Raw genomic sequence first — 21,100 nt, forward strand, 5'->3', positions numbered from 1 at the left:
ACCACCACCGATCTGCAAACCAGATGTGGGAACCGACCGTTTCCCCTTGGGATCGCACTGGAACTCCCTCCCTCTCTCCGCCTTACTGTTTTCCTTTCTCTTGTTTTTAATATAATTCTGGTAGTAAGGAGTTTTTGGAAATCTCCTTGTGGGCCAGACACGGCGGGAGGGGCTGAACTCCAGCTCCCCATGGAAAATCCCAGCTCCCCGGAGCTGCAGGTGTCAGCCTGGGGTTAATGCCGAGCAAAGCCTTCCATGGGGCTGGCACCGCTCTCTCGTTTCCACCATGTCCGGCGCTACGCAGAACTCGAAAGGAACCGTACGGCTGTGTCAAATACAAAATGGGCGCGGGAGGGTTCCCGCAGTTTATCTGTCTTTCTCCCAGGTCAGAGGTGCTGGAATTCCCCGAAACTTCTCACGCTTTTGTGTTTTTGACTTCTCAAACTTCTTATCACCTGAGCTGAGCCCTTCTGGGCTCTGTACTTGCCACCCGGCCAACGATCAGGCTGTCATTTGCACGCTCACAGTTAGTATTTGTTTAGAAACCTTCTTGGCTCGGATGTACCTACAAAGGGCACAACGTGACGGTGCCGCTACGTGAGCCGCGCTGGGATGCTCGTTCCACCACCGAAGCGGCACGTTGCGTTGGTGCTGCTGACCAGATGAGCATGTCTCTTTGCAAAAGGTGGAGGAGACGGGAGGAGGTCAGGAAATCATTCTGCGTGTAAGGAGGATTCAAGAAATTTACAAAATACCTTTTAATTTTCCTGCCTTCTGCAAGAATACTCTAGTCCAAGTAGACAGATGGTTCTGTTTTTTAGAGCACCTTGATTTCTCCCTCACTGTGAAAGAGTGCAAAGCAATAAGCCCCGCTGCGGCGTATACTAGAACTTTTTACATCCTGAACACCCCTGGTAGGAATGGAGCAATAATGATGTGGAGATGAATTTACGACGCCCTCACAGAATTCACCCCAGCGTGACTGAAATCAGCAGGTGATTTGCCAGTGAAGGCGACAGCCTTGGCTACAGGCAGGCAACGTGAAACGGGGTGGCGAGCACAAAGTTAGGCCCTTGAGCAAGGGAATTAGCGCCAGTAGGCGCTGCCTTCTGCAACCCTGTGCAGCCCAACGCTGCGGTGGCCTGCAGAAAAGGAGCGAAAGGCGGGTGGGCACAATTTGTTCGCCTTACTAATAACTGCTTTGCTTTGATGTGCTAAGTTGTCATCTACAGAATTATTTAATGCTCCTGAGTGCTCCCACATTAAGTGGTAAACTGAAGATTTTGTCATTCGCCATTTAGATCTAGGAGTAAGAATGTGCATAAACTTATATACAAATTAAATACACAGATTCTTTTAACTATCCACTCAATTACCTTATTTCAACCATACAACATCTCCCTGTCTCCCAGGACACGACTTGGTTAAGGAGTCCAATTGCACAGAGATGGTTTCTGCTGGAAAACGACTACCAGATTAGGAAGGAATTGCTCTACGTTATCTTGGGTGGTGGGAAGGGAGGGAGGATATATCTCTCTCTGCAAAGACATACCCACACTCATTAAAAATAAATTAAACATCTGAAGGCGGAAATAGTCAATTAGACATCAGATAGTAACTTCCTGCGTTTTGCCAAGTTTCCAGCCCCACTCCTGCCATACTTCCCCATGTAAAGCAGTGAAGACAAGTGCAGAGCTCAGAGCCTTTCTGCTGGGAAATCAATGTCTAGCGCAAACAGTTCGTTTATGGACTCTTTCGCCCCATGACAAATCAGATCCCATCATGTGCTTAGATGCGAGACATATACCCCAAGTCCAGCAGCAAAACCCCGTCCTGAGGGCTACGAGAATGGCCAGTGCCCTGTGCATCTCCCCGGCTGCCTTGCCCACGAACGAGCCCCGCGCTGCTCGGCATTCCCACCTTCTCTACAACAAAGACCAGCAGACAGCAAGATAGCGGCGGCTTTCAGGAAGCCTAGATGTCTGGACACAGAAGGAAATTTCCCCTGCACACCTTTATTCATGTTCTTCACTGAAAACTGACGACATCAAGAGATGCCATCAACAGACATTCAAGTAAGCCTCACGCCCCCCTCCAGCAGGAAGGATGAGAGGGGCTGCTGCAGCTACGGGACAGCGTTCCTGGCAGGACAAAGTAACCTATGCTAGCAGGAATTTCTCCTAAATAGGCAGGAGGTCAGAAGAACATTCTGAGCAGAGGAGCAAGGGGTTGGAGAAGGCTTCTCCGGAGCAGCCTCTCCCCTGCCCGTGACTGTTAAGGGGAAACGTGCTCGCTCTCATCCGTGCTTTCTGCCAGCAGGACGCTGCAAGACGAGGGGGCTGGAAATCGGGACCGAGGGAACCCCATCTCATCTGTGTCTCTTTCTCTAGAATAAGCACTCAACTAAACTTGTGCAGTAAATGCTATTGAGGAATTGCTATAATCCCGATCTAATCCAACTCATTTTTGTTAGCAGAATTCCATGCGGCTTTAAGTATTTAAATTATCGTGAGATGAAAACATGCTATCAGATGAACATGATCAAATGCGAAAGAAAAAACCTTCAGTGTACGTTTTTTCTATTATTATTTTGTTTGATTACCATGTGTTCTGGAAGAAAGGTAACATTTTTCAGCATGGCACTTACGTACGTGGAGTACGGGAGACTTGGCAGCGCTCATAGTCCAGCTGCAGGAAGAATGCATCTTTTTTTCTTTTTTCTTTTTTTTTTTTTTAAGACCATGACTTGTTGGTACAGTGGTATATAACGAGTACCACACTGCGTTTGGGAATACGGACGAAAATATGCGAGGCGGGTTTTTTTTTCATTCATCAGCTAATTCTGGTCTGAGCAGATTTTCATTCCGCAGGCTGGCAGATGCCCTCCCAGAACATGGGAGTCTGAATTACAGGTGTTTGTATCCTTAAAGTTATCCTTCGGGTACCAAGATGGCAGGACATCAAACTACATGGTGCTTACAGAATGTCTTTCATCCCAAAATCTCCAGGTCCTTCTGTAAACATGCATTAAACCACTTGACATTCTTGTGAGATGTAAGATGGGCTTTATTACAGCTCAGCAGTGGCTGGGGGAGCCAGGGCACGGAGAATGTTGGAGATTTTTCCCTGGGATATACGGACTGATGGCAGAGCGGCCAAGAGTCCCAGCTGCCATCCCTGGGAGACGGGGTGCTGTGGTTGGAGCCCTGTGGCTGCTGACGGTCAGGCAGCAGGACAACCCATTTCCTAGAGGCAAATCCTTGGGATTTTGATGCCTCAGTGTGTGATCCTCCCCCTTTTTCCCTTATTCTGCAGTGGGAAACGAGCTGTGACGGAAGAACTACTTACACGGGGCATTGCAGGGGCTGGGATGCCATGGCAGACCGAGAGCGCTCCAGACACCGAGCACATCGCGGGTTTTGCCAATCGCCATCTGACCAAGCGTATGGAAGGTGTGCATCTGCAGGGTAAGGGCTTTGTTGTCCCAGCTTACTATTTACTATTTAAATCAGCAAAATCAGGGAGACAGAACACAGTGTAAAGGTGTTTATGTCTGTGTTGGCCCCACCTTTGATCCCATGGGGTTAGATTATACTACCCTATTCTTTCTTCCCCTCAGGATAAGGATTGGTTCCTTGGTTCAGTTCTCTACTTTTCTCTTCCCACCCACGCGTACACAAAGATAAAACCATTCCCTATAGCAGACTGGGACTTCAGTCAAAAACTAATTATAAACAATGACGGCTCAACAGCTTTTTTCAGTTTGTGGTTCTATGAATTTGCGATGCAAAATATCTGGCTTCAGACCCCCTCCCGGTAATTTACAGACTGGCTTGCTTCAGTCGGGCAGCAGCAGAAGGGTGCGGACAAGGGAGACAGAGGGATGCAGGACAACAAAGGAGGCTGGAACCGGGAATAAAAAGAAGCTGCAGCTCCTTTATCCTGGCGTTCTCGTTCTTTCTGCCCTCCGGTAGGAGCGCGCTGGTAATCGCTCTACCGTGGGGAAACCAGCATTCTGCAAGCGCTTGCCAAATACGACAAAGTACCAACATACTGGGACGGGATTGGGCCCGCCGGTCCTTCCGCAGCTTTCTGGTGCAAACGAGGTCAGCGCCTCGGTGGGACACGGCACCACGTAATACAGCAGATAAGCCTGATTCCACGCCAACCGCTATTTCGTAATGAGACGCATGTCACAGGCCTCTGTCGAACATCAACAAGCTACTTTTTCCACCGAAGAAATTTAAAGATGCCGAGTTTTGCTTTTCTTTTTTCATCTTGAAGCAGCTTTGACTGAAATAATTGTATTTCTCAAATGATTGCCAGGGTAGCGTGAGATATATTGCGGTACTTCGGAAAACCAGGGCAGTTTGACTTGTCCACAGCTACAGTGCACAACAGCTGTTTTGGTGGTTTTTCTCCTGCTTACCCACGCTATATTGTCGCTACTGAATTAATGCCCTCTGGGATTCAGGTACACTCACACGTCTTGCAAACTGGTTGTAAATCAGGAGTAACCCCAATGAACTCTTGTACAGAATTGGTGGAAATGAGCATCTGGCCCCCAGAACCCATTCATCCCTGGTTTCCTAGGGGCGTGGAAAATTGGGAGCTGCTCCCTCTTGCCCAAACCTGGACGTGTCCCGTGCCACGCTCTGCGGCCAGCGCCAGCACCTTCTCCCTGCAGCTCCCCGGCGCAGCCCATCCTTCGCATCTCTCCCAGGCAACAGCAGAAACCCTGAAATTCAGGCGGACAACAGCGGCAGAGCTGCACCGGCTGTAGGAGGGATGATGCTCGCCCAGCACGTTCAACAAGCAGAGGACAAGAACTAACATAACGCTGCTAGTCATTGTGGCTACAGCTACTCCACGGCAACGAAGCTTATGAGTAGCCAGAGCTTGAAAATAGCTCCCTGAGACGTTGACTCCCCACCTTTTTCTGTGCCTTTGAAAACAAATAATTTTTTTCCTTTTCCCTTCCCTCACTCAGCAAGAAGCCCTCCGAAAGGAGCACATCCATGCCGATTCCTGTTCGCGCGTGATTCCATAGGGTGATGAACTCAGCACTCCACGGGAGGGCCGAGATCCTGACCCGACACCGCAAAAGCAGTGCCGTGAGGGTGCGCAAAGAGCCAAGCCCTCTGCTCAGGAGACCCTGCCATGAAGCCCGACGATGAACGCCACGCACAGGGACTGCAGGGAAGCGTCCAGCGGGGCTTTCATTTAATGTCGTCAGTGTTAGATGACATCGTCGGAGTGCTGGAGCAGCTCTGAGATCAAAGGGCCTGCAGAGCTCCTCTGGGCGCTGTAAGCCTTTGATCTTACCCTCTCCTCCTGATAACCCCCAAGCCACGCGGCTGCTCCACCTTCTGCCTGGGATCTGCCCCCGAGATTGCCCGCTTTCCCTACATCGAGGAGGAAAAAGGAGTGCGATATGCAAAAACAACAAGCACCTGCAGCTTCCAATTGACCTGCTGTGGAACTGCATGCCAGCTCCGCAAGCCTCTGAGTCCGCTCTCATGCGCGTGTGGGCATACTGTGAAGGGCAGCGCACTGAAGGCGAAGGTAAACGCAAGGTACGCTGCGACGAGCTCCATTGAACTGTGAACCCACACTGCCTGGGAAACGTGCGCCTAGACCGGACAAGAGCATAACGCAGATCTCAGTCCCGTGATGCAGGCCAGAAGTGCCTCAAGGATGCTGGATGTCTGAAGCTTGAGTTTGACACGGACCGGCACATTTCTCGGTCAGAACAACGGCAACACAAGCAGGACTTGGAAAGCGATTCTGTTACACAAAGACAGTTGGAATACCCACAGCCAAAAGATGCTATCACCCTGTGATTCTGTTTTTCGGCCTTTTTCTTGACAGAATAACAAGAACCTCTAACCTTCGTATAAAACAGTCGTTTTTATATTGGAAAACTCAGTTCAATCGATGTTCTCAGCTACTGCCAAGTGCACACCTCTCCTGCCCGTGCCCATTAACAGCTGCTGTGAAGTTCATCTCGTTGGTCTGTCTACCAGTGACTAAAGCAGTTACGTTTTCCTCCTCTGTGTCACACACACACACACCGAGCTGTTGAACGATTCGTTACACAGACCTTACTCACCACGTAAGTTTTCTTCTGGTCATGAATTATTACGAATCAAAGACTATCTTAAATATGCCTAACACAATGAGCGCGTGTTACACCACCTACCTGCACACCCGACGTGGGTGTTCTACACGCAGGAACGGGACCCAGACGATCACCCTGTGCGTCTCTGGGCTCTCTTACCGACTGCCTGCTCTCATGTCTCATCATCCTCTTATGCCACGAGCCATCGCACTTCACCATCCATCAAAGCCAAGGGACTTCAATCGGGCCACGTATTACAGTCTTCATAACCTAGGTGTGTGCCTCAAGTTTTCTCCCTCTGGAGGAAGTCATTGAAGTCACCAAACCCCTAACCGCTACATTAAGTTTCCCTTTGCATTTCCAGAGTTTAGGATTCTCCCTTCCTCCCAAACTCTCCTCACCCCTAGGCAGAACAGTTCTCGACGGGACCTTAACAAACGCAAAGAAACGGTTCAAAAATCAGCAGGGAAAGAAAGGACGCTACCTTTGCTTCCAGGAGAATGTATCATTGTTGATACGGCAGCGCATATCATTGACTGAACCTTTGAGAGCCAAAGATTTCCTTTCCTTTCTTCAGTTTGGACTGAAAACTACAAACGGGAAATTAAACAACAGAATTGCTACCTGTTTTTCAAAAATGCTTAAGATAACCCACAAAATCCTTCTGCAGAACATGAACAGGGAGAGACTGTGTTACTGCCTGTCTGGGGTGACCCATGGTTTCAGAATTCGGAAACAGTGCAGTTTCCTCAAACTCTGGCAGAACTTGCTGTGATAACTGTTGCTGCGTATATTTACGCTCTACCTCCAGATGCCGGACAGGCCCAGGGAAGGGGCTGGGGGTGGCAGCATTGTCCCAGCCGGACCCAGCCTGGGGACGTCCCTCCTGACGTCCACCCTGGCCCAAGCGCTCCAACTTGCAGGTCTGTCTGCTTTTTCTTTCGTTGGGTGTTAGCAGTCTCCCCCAGCGCTGGAGCATTCTGACACGGTTCTCGTGGCCAAGGTGGTTTTTGCGTAATCTGCTCAGTACTCCCAGCACCGTTTGAACTCCGGCTGGGTACACCTTTTGCATTTCAGGATGAAGGCTAAGATTAATAAGAAAAAGAGAAGAAATAAAAGCAATAAAAGGAAAATAAATTAAAGTCCTCGGGGTTATAGGCTCGATCCCAAGAAATTATGAAACTACTGTCAGGCTCCAGAAGTTGTGCAGTAATCACTCAGAATGTATTACCTTATTAGTTCTCTCCATCTTTAAAGAATAAAACCACCCAACACATTAGGATTTATGGCCAACGTAAAAAAAAAAAAAGTTTTATCTTGAAGCTACAACAAAGAAGATAAAAGAGAGGCGTGTAATTGTTGAAGGAACAACAGGATGAATACCTTATACATATTGTGCAATTAATAATCACTGAAGGCCTGTTGGAAGCTGCATATAGCTGATAGATCAACGTACAAAACCAGCGTCCCTGTTCTTTTGCATACCAGTACATGGCAATTGCAACACTAGGCAGCCAATCAAGTAATTTCTTTTTTAATTTTTCAAAGGGCCTTTAGACGGGAGCCAAAAAAATGACCTTATAAAAATAAAAATCTCAGTCATAAAAGTTTCCCCCCTAGCCAGGCCTTGGCTGCTAAAACAAAACAAAACCAAACAAACAAAGCAAGGGCCATTTAGAAATCAGGTCTCGCTGTCCCTGTTCCACACCTGTGGTGTGGCCAGCTCGGGTTCTCAACAACCACCTCTGGAAAACAGGGGACCTCAAGCGCATTCACGATGGCTTCACCAAAACCGGCTCCTCACTGTGGCAGACAAAGGAGCATGTAACAACCAGCAGCGAGACGGGAGAAGAGATCACTGAATCCTCCTCAGAAAAGAAAAAAATCTCAGGGAAAGATTTACTGCCTGATTATCTGAGGGGAATTTCTAGCAAAGGCTGACCTAGAAATGCAGAAAGGCATCACGGTAGAGCATTTGTCTGGGTGTCACACAGGTTCAGTTACTAGCTTTCCCCTTCCATTAACGAAAAGCCAGAGCACGATGAACAGGAGCAGCCCTGCGCTATCACCCAACTAACGGCTTCAGGTGCCAGAGACGCAGATAAGTGCCAAGACCCACTTCCAAACCCTGACGGTTTCTCCTAGCAGGCGGGGTGCGCGGCAGGGAGCTTCCACAGGTTTTTCAAAACCCCCCTGGGCCCCTGCCTACACCTTTAACACTTTTGAAAACATGACCTTCGGACGCGTACCGAAGTCGCGCTGACAACAATGCTGAGGTGCTTTGTTGGGTCGGAGTCGTAAGAAGACACGATGAGCAGGAAGACCTGGAGGAACTAAACGGCATCTAGACAGGTAGGCGAGATAGTAAAGGAAATGTCCAAGTGTTGCTGCATATTGATTTGGATAGGCGCATTTGTGGAGTTGGGCAAGCTTCTCCAACGTCTTCCCTTCTGAAGGACGCGGGGTGAACATCCACGCATAAATTAACCTCTTGATCAAAGTCTGATTAAGCATCTGAGATGAAATGATGGATTTTTCTGAAGGCATGCATTCAAAGCACGCTTAAGGTATGCATGTACCTCTCTGTCTTCCTGTGGTTTCTTTCAAGGTCGTCTTCCTTTCCAGCTGTAACCTCCTTAGGCAAAGAGTTGAGTCCAGAAAGAATTCATCTATAAAACCCTGTGCTAAAACTTCTAATTATCAGTCGAACTGATGAAAAGTAATACTCCTATGAAAAAAGAACACTTCTTTTTCCTCGTATGTTACTTCAATGGTGTGAGGTAAAAAGCCAGGGGAGACAGCCAACCTTCAAGGCTTGGAAAGGATTCTTTCCTCCTTCCCAGACCTCACTAATGCAAATCCTTTGAAATCCTAATGGCTTGTGCACTGAAGGAATCCTCAGAGCAACCAGTCTGCTGAACGAGCGAGGCTGCAATTTCCAAGCGACGTGGGGACATGCAGATGCATCCTTCCCACCAGAACTGGGAAATGGCCCGGGGAAAATCCCATCCCCGGAGAAGAGCTCCGTTCCCCTCGCGCCTTTGTCTGCTGCTACCCCAGGCACCGTGGAGGCGGGGCACTGGCCTGCCCGGCTGTTTTCTGCAAGGCGTTGCGTATCCTCCAAACTTTGCCAACTATACAACACATTTAGAAGACAAATCTGAAACATTTAGGCACATGTTCAAAATCCTGCTTTACAACTCCCCTTCCTGCCTCCCCCACCTTTCTGCAATACGCTCAGGGTTTCCCCTACATCGCCGTGACCACAAGCTTTTAAATACGCAGGAACAGGAGAGATTAGAACACATCAGGAGGTTCTACCTTGAGCAACTTAACTTCCCTTCAAGTGACAAAACCGCCAGCTTTTCAGGAAAGGACTACCCTGTCTGGAGGAAAAAGGACTTTGGCAGAGTCACCCCTAAGCTGATCAGATCCGAAGGGCTGCTGTAAAACACATCCTCGGAAGACCTCTGGGTGACAAACTCTGGGTCCAGGAAGTAAAAACTGCTGGAAAACGGGCTTTGCAGTTTACAGCTTGCCAATACTAGTAAAGAAAAGGATGCGTTTTGCTCGGCTTCGGTGGGACCAGAGCACCCTGGAGGCTGCTAAGTCTGGGGAGAATTACTAATAGCTGTTTAAAAGTTGCTTACGTAGTTACTTAAAAAACAGTAGGTTTAACTTCAGGCACCACATTTTGCAAAAGCTGGCCTTGGTATGATCCATTAGTTTCTTATGGTTGAACGTTCGGTAGAGGAAAAGGCAGCGCCCATTCTCTTTGCTGCTAAAAAGCAGATACAAACCATTACTACACATTTCAGCTATTGCCGTGACACGCGGCAAAATACAGCTTGAATGGCTCAAATCAACATCACTATTGAAAACATTGTGTTTTTTAATGCCTTCAAATCACAACCATACTATCGGTGTGAGAGACTGACATATCTAATTTAAGCGTACATTTAGCAGCAGAGCAAAGAGATGACAGGGCATCGAGGCAGACAACTTCCCTATTTCAATCCCAACGAGGCAGCAGAGCTGTGATATTAATGAAGCAAAATGGCATACAGAGTATTTGCATCCCTTATCTCTTCTCTGCAAGAGATTCATAGCTTGTAATTTGACTGCAAAGCTTACGCACATGAGACGCACACATGTAGAACTAGATAGTCAAACTCTGTCATCTACTGGCACGTTAAAATGAGAAACAGTCCATAACCAGAACCCCTTTGAAATCTGGAGGGATGAAAAGGATGGAGGCCCCACGGAACACATTGAAAACAACAGCACTACACAGCGCACCGAAAGCTCCGCACATGCTTGGGTCGGAAAAACCATTCCCGGAGGAGTCTGTGTGAACTGGAAGAGGCTGCACACGTTAAGAGTAGACGGGAGGAAAAGCAGGGAAGAGAGAAGCTGAAGGAGAGCTTCGCGTGGCTGGAGAGGCACCAGGCGAGCGCCTTGGAAGTGTTTGCTGGGTCTTGCGGGTGAGGACACAGGTCACGGACCTGATGCAACGGAGGGAGGATGCCGATAAAGTGGCCACGGCAGTCGCTCCTCACGTGAGCTGCAAACGGCGCGAGGTTATTTGAATCACAGGATGCAAACAAAGAAAGTACATGTCCTTACGTAGAATGATAGAATCTGTTCAAAACAGGACGAACCGATACGTAGGACTACTGGGGCTGTAGTTACTACAACTGTTCCAAAAAAGACCGTGTAGATAGACACCCGACAACGTGAACTTTACGCTTTTCTGTGAGATTTGAATCATCAGATATCCAGACGGCGTACGCTTAATAAGGCTGCGCAACCTGTAGCCCCGGAAAGAACAAACCTATCGAACAAACCAAATCAGCGATACAGTTAAGAAAATCCGCTCTCCCTGTTTGTCTTCAATATGCACACGTAAAGAGGCTATTCCTGCATACTACGGATAAAGAACAACTGCAAGAACCTCCTCAGCAAGCTACAACTTAGAAGCAATTTTTTTCTAGCTTACATGGATCAACCTTTTCTGCTTACTACTCGCAGACCGCAGCAGGGGTGCAATTTACTCTTTCTGCACATATGTCCACTAAAATGTACGAAAATCTAGTGTCGAGGGTATAACAACACTGAAAATGTGAAACTACTTAAAACATCCCATCCAAAAAGAGGAACAGCGGCGCTATGGCTGAGATGCCCCAATCCTGCAGTTTCAATTGGACTTTCCCGTGTGACTTCGCTGACTTTCAGAATTTTACGCTGCTTAATTTCACTAACTTTCTGACGGAACATCAGTTTAGAAGCTTGAGAATTCCCATCTTTTCCACGAGATGTTCACCCTAAGACACAACATGAGAAGATAATCTTAAATAATATTAAGCAAATAGGTGTTGTGATCTGCGTCAAAACCTGCCGAGTCCGGTACCAGCAGCACGGCTCCTGTTGAAGCCGCAAATTTAGTCCCATTGGAATGAAGGGGGAGATCATCTCCCAAGGCTGCGGCATCCCTTGTTAAGGTCTGACACGGTTTCAAAAGATGATGAAAAGTTCTTTCCATATCTATAGCCTTTCACGTACTGCTGGGATGGTTACAGTTACTTGAAACGGAAAAGTTTAACGGTGTTTGTTAAAAAATAAACTGGCAATCATTGGCGTAGGATGGTAACGAACGCTCAGAGAAACAGCCAAAGCGAGTTAACTGGAGGGTACGGGGAATAAAACCTGGGAACTGCATTGGTGCTGCGACAAAGGCAAGCTGGGTCCAAGGCATCTGGCTGAGACACTGCTCAGCGTCAAACACTAGCGCCATTAGGAAGACAGATTTGATGGCATTTAGATGCAAGTGAAACGACTAAAAGTCAGAGATGGAAAAAAATACAGAAACAACAATCCCAGTTCTTCGCTAACACAGATGATTTTCACAGGTCAAAAGATCGTTTTCAGTGCCAGTTCCAAATGAAAGCATTTTAAGTGAGGAGTATCAAGCCAATGGTTTGGACAAGTTTGGACAAGTCCAAACCATAGCAAGAAAAAAAATACAGAATAATTATTAGGGAAAACATTAGGACAGTAATAAGGAGAAGGAAATGTCCTGTAAAGCCTGAATGGCTTCCTGGAAACGGGTTCAGTGCCCTCATCAGTTTGATAGTACAATAAACCTGTTGTTTTCAACTTTTGTCCCGCATTTATCGCTTCTACGTGTTTTAAGAAATCCTCTAAAGAACGGAGTGGGTTTTGCAGCCTCCAGAGAATGGGAGTGGATCCCACCTCCTGTGCATCCTCCAGGACCAAGATGCTTTGATGTGTGAAAAAGACTATGATTCTAAGAGAAAGAAAAGAAAAACAATTAAATAGCCTTGATCTCAGTCAGATCCAGGACAAAGCTCCAGTGAGAGCAGCCTCACGTGCCTTTTACGTATCTGCATATCACACGGGAATAAAACCCTGTCCAACCCCCCTTTCAAACCAAAGCTGCTGCTGCTTTTTGAAAGAAGGGTATTCAGAATCATCACTGGCAAATCCTGAGAAGTGCTCTCTCATTTAGAAGCAATGCAAGAACAACTCGCATTTACGTATGCGTGGTGTTTCGCAGCGTACAAACGGAGACGGCAAAGTCTTTTACACACTTTGGAAAAGAACATATCCATAAAGTTCCCCGAGAGCTACAGTAAGATTATTCTGATTGTAACTAACGGGCACGTAACAACAATTGCGAGACTGCCAGAAATCACAGTAAGCGTCATCTAACGTAGAAAGAGGGAAAATAATTGTCGTCTAACACGACGGGGGGAAAAGCAAAAACGTGACAATGCTGAGTAACGTCCGCCCACCAGGCAGCACAGCCAGCAGCCTTACGAACGGCGATGGACAAAAAGATAGAGAGCAGAACTTTGCAAAACAATTACAAAAAGATTTTTCAAGAAACATCTCTCTTCGAAGACACTGTATGTGGGGCATACGCAAGAAAAAAAATGAAGATTAATTGCTTCCCAGAACACTGGAATAGCACAATGGTTTAACAATGGGAAAATATGAGGTACAGCAGATTAATAACTTTCCAGCAATTTTAAGTTAAAAAACATAGATAAGGTGTTCCCTTCCCTAATGTTTTGAGCTACATTCTCAAATATTATGATTTATAACTGATGTAATCATCATTTTTCCACATCTGCTTAATGTAGGCGAATGTTTTACAGTACTGGAAACGCGATATATGTGTTGTATATAGAACAGAATATTGCCATGTCCAACAATAAGAAAAGGGGATATCTCAACCAAAAGTTGAAAAAACTTACCGGTTCCTATGCACCCCACTAGAGCTACACCCTGCCGCAACTCCTGCCTCCTGTACGTTCACTTCAATACCTGTCACCCGGCCCCTTCACGACGGAATTCCACAAATACGGAAGACACCATAATTCGCGTTACACTTCAGGTTTTTACGTGAACTTGTAATTCTGCAAGAAACACATACATCAGACGGTATCTGCAGGCATGTTTCAGTGGAAATGTGAACATAGTGGAAAATTACCGTAAAATTCCAGAAGGGAGCCTATCAACCCCCGTTTATCACACTCTCACATGCAGACTGCGTCTCCTCCTCTCAGACAGGTGGGTCTGAAGCCACCCAGGAATTTATAGACGAGAACTAGCACCCCCGTTCTCTGTCCCGGCTCTGGTGTTCAGCGCAGCGTTATTTAAACAAATAACAGGGCTCCCATTATCAACACATTTCCCATTTCCTTGTTTACTGTAGCAGACGTGACAGGTCTGATATTAATCAATTGTGGGGTTTTCACAAAGCATCAAATGTTGTGAAAATTCTGAATTTTGTATCAGTTTTGGGCTGAAAAGGTTGGGTTTATATGTTGTAGCATTATACATGTGGGATTATACGAGGTGAGAAATAATTTGAATGTTCCATTGCAAAAAAGCCCCAAAAGCGCCTCTCGTTACCTCAGTAGTAAGTGCTTTAAATGGTACCATTAGGTCCGAAGAATTACCTTTCCTTCCCCACCTTAAATGCTAGCCCGTGCTTCTCCCACCCTTTCTCCTGCTGTTCTTCAGGAAATATTTTCAGTGTGGTTACAACATGTGCGATCTGCCCGCGCCCAGGCGGCCATAAATCCACGCTACCAAATGTTTATCCCAGCTTTTGAACATCTTGGAAGGCGTGGTATCAGTATCCCGCAGACCTCAGGGCGTACCAGCGCCACAGAGGGAGCCGGCCAGGTCCCGCGTCGTTCCAGAGGACGCGTCGACGCGGGGATGTCACGAGGAGCAGGAGCGCAGGAGGGGTTCCTGGGTGGCAGCTCCGGCGCATCGGTGCAGGTGCACTGCCCGGACAGAAACAACGCATTTCTGGCCAAGCGAGGACTCCAGCTTGGCTCGACGCGTGCAGCTCTCGCATCCAAACCCCGTTACTAGATCAGCCTGGAATGTCATTCTAAATCCATGATCTCCAGGCATTCATCAAGAACGGGGGCCGGCAGGAGGGGGGAGAGCCTATTTAAAACTCACAGCAGAGGAAAAGCATACCCTCCAAAAATGCCCTGTCAGTGAAAGGAATTAAGTCACTTTCCTAGCTTGTGGTCATTTTCAGAGACATAATAAAAATAACCCGTGGGACCCACTGAGTACCTGCAGTTAAGTTGTCATCACATGCAGATGTATGGTATCTTTACTATTGCAGCGCATTACATTATTTCCTTAAATTGGTCTCATACTTCAGCCGCTGGAAAAGCACCAGAAGAATTTACTGGGGCTGCGAGACTCGGATTGCACCAAACAAGCCCCACTGGGCTCGCTTGGAAAAACACGGGAACTCCCCGCCGCTCAACCATTAAGCCTGGGATAAAAGGGAAAAGGAAAAGCTCCGAGAATGGCTCTGAGCCGCAAGCTTTGAGCCCAGGAAGGGATGCTGCGGCGCTGCCTGCGGGCCAGAGATGTGTCACGGGCACTGCCACCCCAAAGCCCCGCCTCAGGGAGCGTGGCCTTCGGCCGACGGAGATTCTCGCTTCCGTGAAAAACAGAGTCGTTACAAGGCTTCACAGATGAACGTCCAGTTTTGTGAGCTCCCCACAAGCATCTGTGAGCGAGAGGGGAAAAGGAGGCAGGCGGAATTAACGAAATTCAGAGGCCAAGAAAACCGGGAAAAAATTTAAAACGAAACTAAAGACAAGGAAAACGAAGCAATACACTTATTTCGTAGAGGAAGAGAAGGGAGGTGTGTGTTGGATGACAGGGGGGAAAAAAGTCAAAAAGGACATGATGCACTTTTTTAACATTCCCGGTGTTTTACGTGTGCGGCACACCAACCCCCCCGGGGTGCCCCCGCGGGCATTCTGCAAGCCGCCCGGTCTTGAAGCAGACCAGGCTGAAGCCCGTCCCTCGGGCATCCTCCCAGGGGCTGACTGACTCGCCGCCCAGACCTCCAGCTGCTCTCCATCAACCACGGGTGCCTTCAGGGTATTTTGAAAAGAAAATCACTATTGTGCATCATATAAAGACTTTCACAAACATAAATACGAACTCTGTAGCACAAACAAACAAAAAAAGATTGTGTCTGCCCCCGACACTTTTTTTTTTTTTTTTTTTTTTAAGTATTCAAGAGAAGCCCAGGGAACTATATTATTTATCCATGCATATCTCAACTATGGGCCAGGATTTTGGTTTCTTTACCTTCCTAATACCCCCCACGAGATGCAGATTTGAAGCTTTTAAGTACTGCGATACAGTGGCACCAAGCAGCGATAGGGTCAGTGCACTTTGCTTATGAAGCGTGCGTTTCTTTCGGAGATACTTGTAGAAGCAAACTGAAAATGACTGCAGTTACACTAACTTGGTTTTGATGAAGTATCTCGGACATGACCGTTGCACACAGAAAAGAAGATCCCGTAAGACGCTGTTGATTTTTACTTTTCACTGATAGGATCTAAGGATGAGCAGCGAAACCAGAAGTTTAAGACATTTCCATACACAGAAAGATTAACGCAGGAGAAAAGACAAATATGTGGCATCACAATAACCCAAAAATAATGGGAAACACGGCAATGCTGAACAAGAACTTTTAACTGGAAATACTTTTTTGTACGCGATCAAACTCCTTGCAGACCCCTGCTGCAGCGCAGGAGATCAGCAGATCCAGTTTGGGGTGCTGAGGAATTTTTCGACCAAATGTTTATTTCAAGACCCTGATTGCTCAGACCTCACCAAGGATGTGGGAAATCCAGTTGCATATCCATCCTTCGTTGGATCTCTAATTACTGGCACAGCTCAGACAGGAGAGCTTGAAAAACGCAGCCAGTAATCGCCAAGTTACCCTGAGCTCGTCAGGGGTTGCTCTCTGGCTCTCCCTGCTCCTGCCCACCCCCACCCCGAACATTTTAAAGATACTAGATCTTTCCCAAATAAGAGTTTTGGGAGCTTTAGGGAAGTTTGGAAGTTTTAGTTTTTCCAAGGAGTTAAAACAGATCCCTCCCTTGGTGTTAATTCTGCTTCCTGGGAGTTAATCCCCAAGAAACACCTCTGGTCTCTTGGGCCGGGCACAGGAGACCTTCATCACAGGGGCCGTGGCTTCACCCCGCCAAGCATTAGGGAGAAATTCTGTTCGTGGCAAGATGCAGTGATTCCCCAGTTCAACTTTAATGCTGCCTGCCCCAAACGCACGGCTTTGCCTACAGCAGCTGGCACCCGGCGCAGCACCGCCGCTTACCCACGCAGGGCAGGAGCCTTCCGCCATCGCCTTCACGAGGACGTAGCTGGCAACTGAAGAAAGTACTAGTTATTCCACACAGCCATCCATTAAAAAATCTGGACATACCGACTTCAGCCACAGCTATTTCCTGGTCTAACTGGAAGGAAAAAGTGGTTTCCCAGGCACCGGTGCGTGTCGGGAGCCGCGCAGTGCCTGCGGATCCCCACGCAGTGCCCCGGCTGATGCCCGTACCTACAGACAGCAAAACCAGGCGCAAAGTTTCCGTAAAAGTGCTCGCGAAACTACGGGATGCTGCCGCTTCATTGCAAACACCCCTCCGATGCCCATTATTAATGAGCAATACCCCAAATCAGCCACCCAGCGCAAAGGAGAGCGGCGCTGGCGGAGCGAGAGCAAAGCCGTTCGGGTTGTACCCTCGGCTCCTCATCCTTCGTATCTCACACGCTCGTTCTTTCTAACACGGATTTCAACTAATCAACCCAACTAATCACGGGGCTGATCAAATCAACGTTTTATGTGCAAACACATTCAATAACGAAAGCCCCAGTCTGGCGTTCTTGTTCAGTTTCCTTGCTTGGAAGAGCACGTGAACTCATGCTTTAAGCCTTTCTCTAAACAGGGGAGCAGGTGGGTGGGTGCCTAATTGGGTCCCTTGTGTGGGACCTCACCCATTAGCTGCTATTGTTTCTCACACTACCAGTTACACTGCAGTGATGCCAGAAAGCCCGTTCCAGTGGGCACCTTAAAGGCTCTTTTCAAGACGCAGCTGGAGAGGGTTCGGCACATCTCTGCGCCCGAGACGTGGCCGGGTTTGCGCGGTGGTGACTGGCAGGGATCTTACACAAACAATGGGGCCATTTACAAGGGCTTGATGAAACCCAGCCCGGCAGCACCAGCGCATATCGGCTGTCAGCGCTGCCAAGATTAATTCACTTCTGGTCCATGTGAAGAGAGAACTGGGGCTGGAGGGGAGACACGCAGCCCTCTGGTGAGGATCTGATGCCGCGGCCTGCCGAGCTCCCTCGGAACGAGTGAACGCGCAGGGAAATACTGCAAAACCCTTCATTTTCAGGGAACCAGCGAGAGGAGGAAGAGCGATCGTGTCTAGGTCCGACTGCCTTCTGCCTCTGTGCATCGTAACGCTGTCTCCGGGCGCAAACAGCCGCGAATCACGTCTGACTCCCGAATCGCACACAGAAGCTTCAACTCAAATCACACTCCAGACAACAGCTTCGCCAATTTCTGTTTTCTGAGAGGTCTTTCCCACTGTTCTGTTCTTTCCGGTGATCGTACAACCGCACTGTCAACGAGGGCAAGCTAGTCTTTCCCCTACGTTACCAATTTTTTCTCTCCTAAGAGTTTAGTGCTTTGTAGTTTCCATCTCCCTTGTTCAACTGTACACAGTTAGCTTGTTCAAAGCTGTAAAAAGCCAATCTTTCCTCTTAAGAGGCTTTATCTTTCTTACGAGATTGAACTTCGAATTGAAAAAAAAGAGAGAAATCACAAGTGAAAAGCAGGTATTTGCTGTATTTAAATACAAGCCAGATGTGGAAGCATACATCTCCAAATTAAACATTTACTGAGTTGGCAGCAATGGAATTTTCTTCTCACACATGCAAACGTCAAGTCTGAATGTTCTCTCGCCTCTACCTCCGCGTCTGTCTGCCACTTGCTCTCCACTGCCTTCCACACCTACGCAGCCGGGAGGAATCGTCCCCCGGACTTCTGCGCCACCTCTCCTCTGTGGGCACAGCGGCATGGCTTCATCTCCAAGAGGTTTGTAGACTACGACAAAAAATCCCGGATGCCAAACATGAGACAGCACCACGCGTAAGTGGGAACCTAACGGGTGACCGACTACGCCATAAATACTGCTAAAAGCAACAACACCGTAGGCGCTGAAAATCTGCAAAAATCGGGCCACGCGACCTGTGAACCGGGGCACCAAGTGTCACATATGATGAATGCCATTGTGCAAGGACAGGCCTCTGGAGTCACAGATAAACACCGAGAGGAGCATTTTCCCCCCATGAGGCTGGAGAAGGCTCCATGCCACGCGCCTGGGGCGACCCCAGCCTTCCCCCGGCTGTTCTCAGCCTTTGCCACCCGCTCCCCCAAAGCCTCAGCAGCAGCTCCCTTGGTACGGCTGGGCTATCGGCCAGCAAACACACAACACAGTTGTAACCAAAGACCCAGGCAGCTTTGTAAACGTTAAGTATGATGACAAACAACTGAACATTAAAAACATATCTACTTTTTGTGAACTACAATACAAAGAGTCGCTCTTGTCAAACTGTCTGAAATGAGTATCTTTTTTTCTAAGAGATCCAATGAAATTTACTCTGTCAGTCACAGCAAAGTCCTGGAGATATTATGATGTTGAAGAGAGGTATTTTTTCCTCGACCCCAAATTATTTCACACTGTAATATTACTAGCAGTACAGTAATCGCCGCAAATTCGGGGGCAGAGTCTCTCTAATCCTCTCCACGACTGGAGATTGCGCATTTTGGAAACTCAGGATGTTTTTACCTTGTTCCTGAAATGAAGTTGGGACTTAACTTGTGGTCCATATCCATAGTACCGGATCATTAGCACCAGTAATGAGCTTCTGGCCTGCAGGCATTCAGCAGTACTGAGAAGCTGACCCCTCTTGCCTGAGCTGGGGTGGCTGGAGAGGGACGCGCCGAAGGGATGACGAGTGGGTTCCGCAGATGTCCACCAAGAGGGAGCTACCGAAGGGCTCCCCTCTCAGAGCCCACTGAAGGGAACCCAGCCCCAGGGCGGCAGGAGAAATGGGTAACTGTGGATCTTTGACACAAGGACAAGCTCCTGTTCTAGTCGCAAAAAACCTCTTCCATGCGCAAAAGTTCTCTGCACATCTTCTGCATGGCACGGCGGGACTGCCCGCGCCACAGAGCATGAAAACACGACCTCCTCCCTCTCAGCGCCCACCGGGGGAAGTGGGGTAGGAGCCGCACTGTCTGTAAATTGCTCCCAAATCTCGGGACACGGGGTACAGCGGGGAAGGGAGAAGCTGCCTCATGCCCCACGCTTGAGAACGTATTGCTGGCCGTGATTTGGCCTACAGGTCTTTACAGATTAACAGATGGTATCTTAGAATATACCTGGCAATAGAAGGGGAGGGAATTCCAACCCCGGTTAATGAATGACTGCCAAACGCTGTGCCCACCTGCAGCCCAAGCAGACCCCAGCCGAGCTACGAGAGATGGGCAGGATCAGGGGGGAGGGTTCTCGCCAGTAACCAAGAACAGCACGCCGTGTCTGAAAGCACCCGGCCGTCATGGTGCGCTTTATCGCAGACGAGGTCCATCACCACAAAGCCCTGAGTGCCGGACCTCCCATGCTCAGGCTGATGCGTGCCGGGGCCAAAACCAAACAAGTTTCACTGCCGATGAGATAAGGGAGTGATTTCAGACCATTAGTTCCGGGGGAAATCTACGACCCGTGTTCTACAGGGAGCGGCTCCTTACCTGGCTCTGTTTTAGAAAAGAACGCACGCACCAGTAAGAAGAAATGAAACCACCGCAACCACAAGCCAAGCGCGAGGATAAAATGCTACCGTGTACAGTATCAAAAATACCATATCTCACACGCTGCCACAGAAACTCACGAAAGACCAGGGCAGGAGCTCACACAAAACTGTAGTAGTGCAATTCTACTGCAAGACGCTCATTTCGTCCCCCCTCACTAGGGGAGACGCTCACAGGACGGCTGGTCAGACAGAAGGCAGCCCAAGCTTCGTCTTTTGCTGTGCTGCTTCATTCAGAGAACCCTTTTGGTATGGTTCCACAGAGTGAACATTCTCCATTTTCTTTGAACAAATTGTATTACACTTGTTTCTCATCAGATTACATAAATTAGCTGAGAGGGAATGGATTCAATTACAGTGCAGATTCCAGACCTCTTAAGAACTGACTGCCTAACGCATTCCTTTCATTTAATAAACTGGAACCAAATGAGGATTATATCACATAAATAATACTCCCTTGATAGGGCAATGCAATAAAATGGCAAAAATACTCAGAGGAACCACGTAGATCAAATACAACAGCCGCTGATATTACCCACCGGATTTGAGGTATGAATATCACATAAACTTAATTGTTCAGTATTTTTACTTTGTATTGTGAACAAGAATCTGATTCGGAGGGCACTTAGGACCAAGTTTAATATCTTCTGACAGCCTCAGGCAGCTAAGGAAAAAATGTGTCGTAGCAAAGTATGGATTTCCATATCTAAAAGATAATTTGATAGC

The 21,100-nt window shown here is 48.0% G+C and overlaps 1 protein-coding gene across 3 annotated transcripts in view; it reads right to left on the reverse strand.

Annotated features, from left to right (window-relative positions):
• The window catches only part of CFAP299 (cilia and flagella associated protein 299), a 193,810-nt gene that overhangs the window by 3,369 nt on the left and 169,341 nt on the right, over positions 1 to 21,100 (reverse strand). The gene's annotated exons all lie outside the window — the stretch shown is intronic.

This window comes from Rissa tridactyla, chromosome 5 (genome assembly GCF_028500815.1).
Source record: "Rissa tridactyla isolate bRisTri1 chromosome 5, bRisTri1.patW.cur.20221130, whole genome shotgun sequence".
Taxonomy (NCBI): Eukaryota; Metazoa; Chordata; class Aves; order Charadriiformes; family Laridae; genus Rissa; species Rissa tridactyla.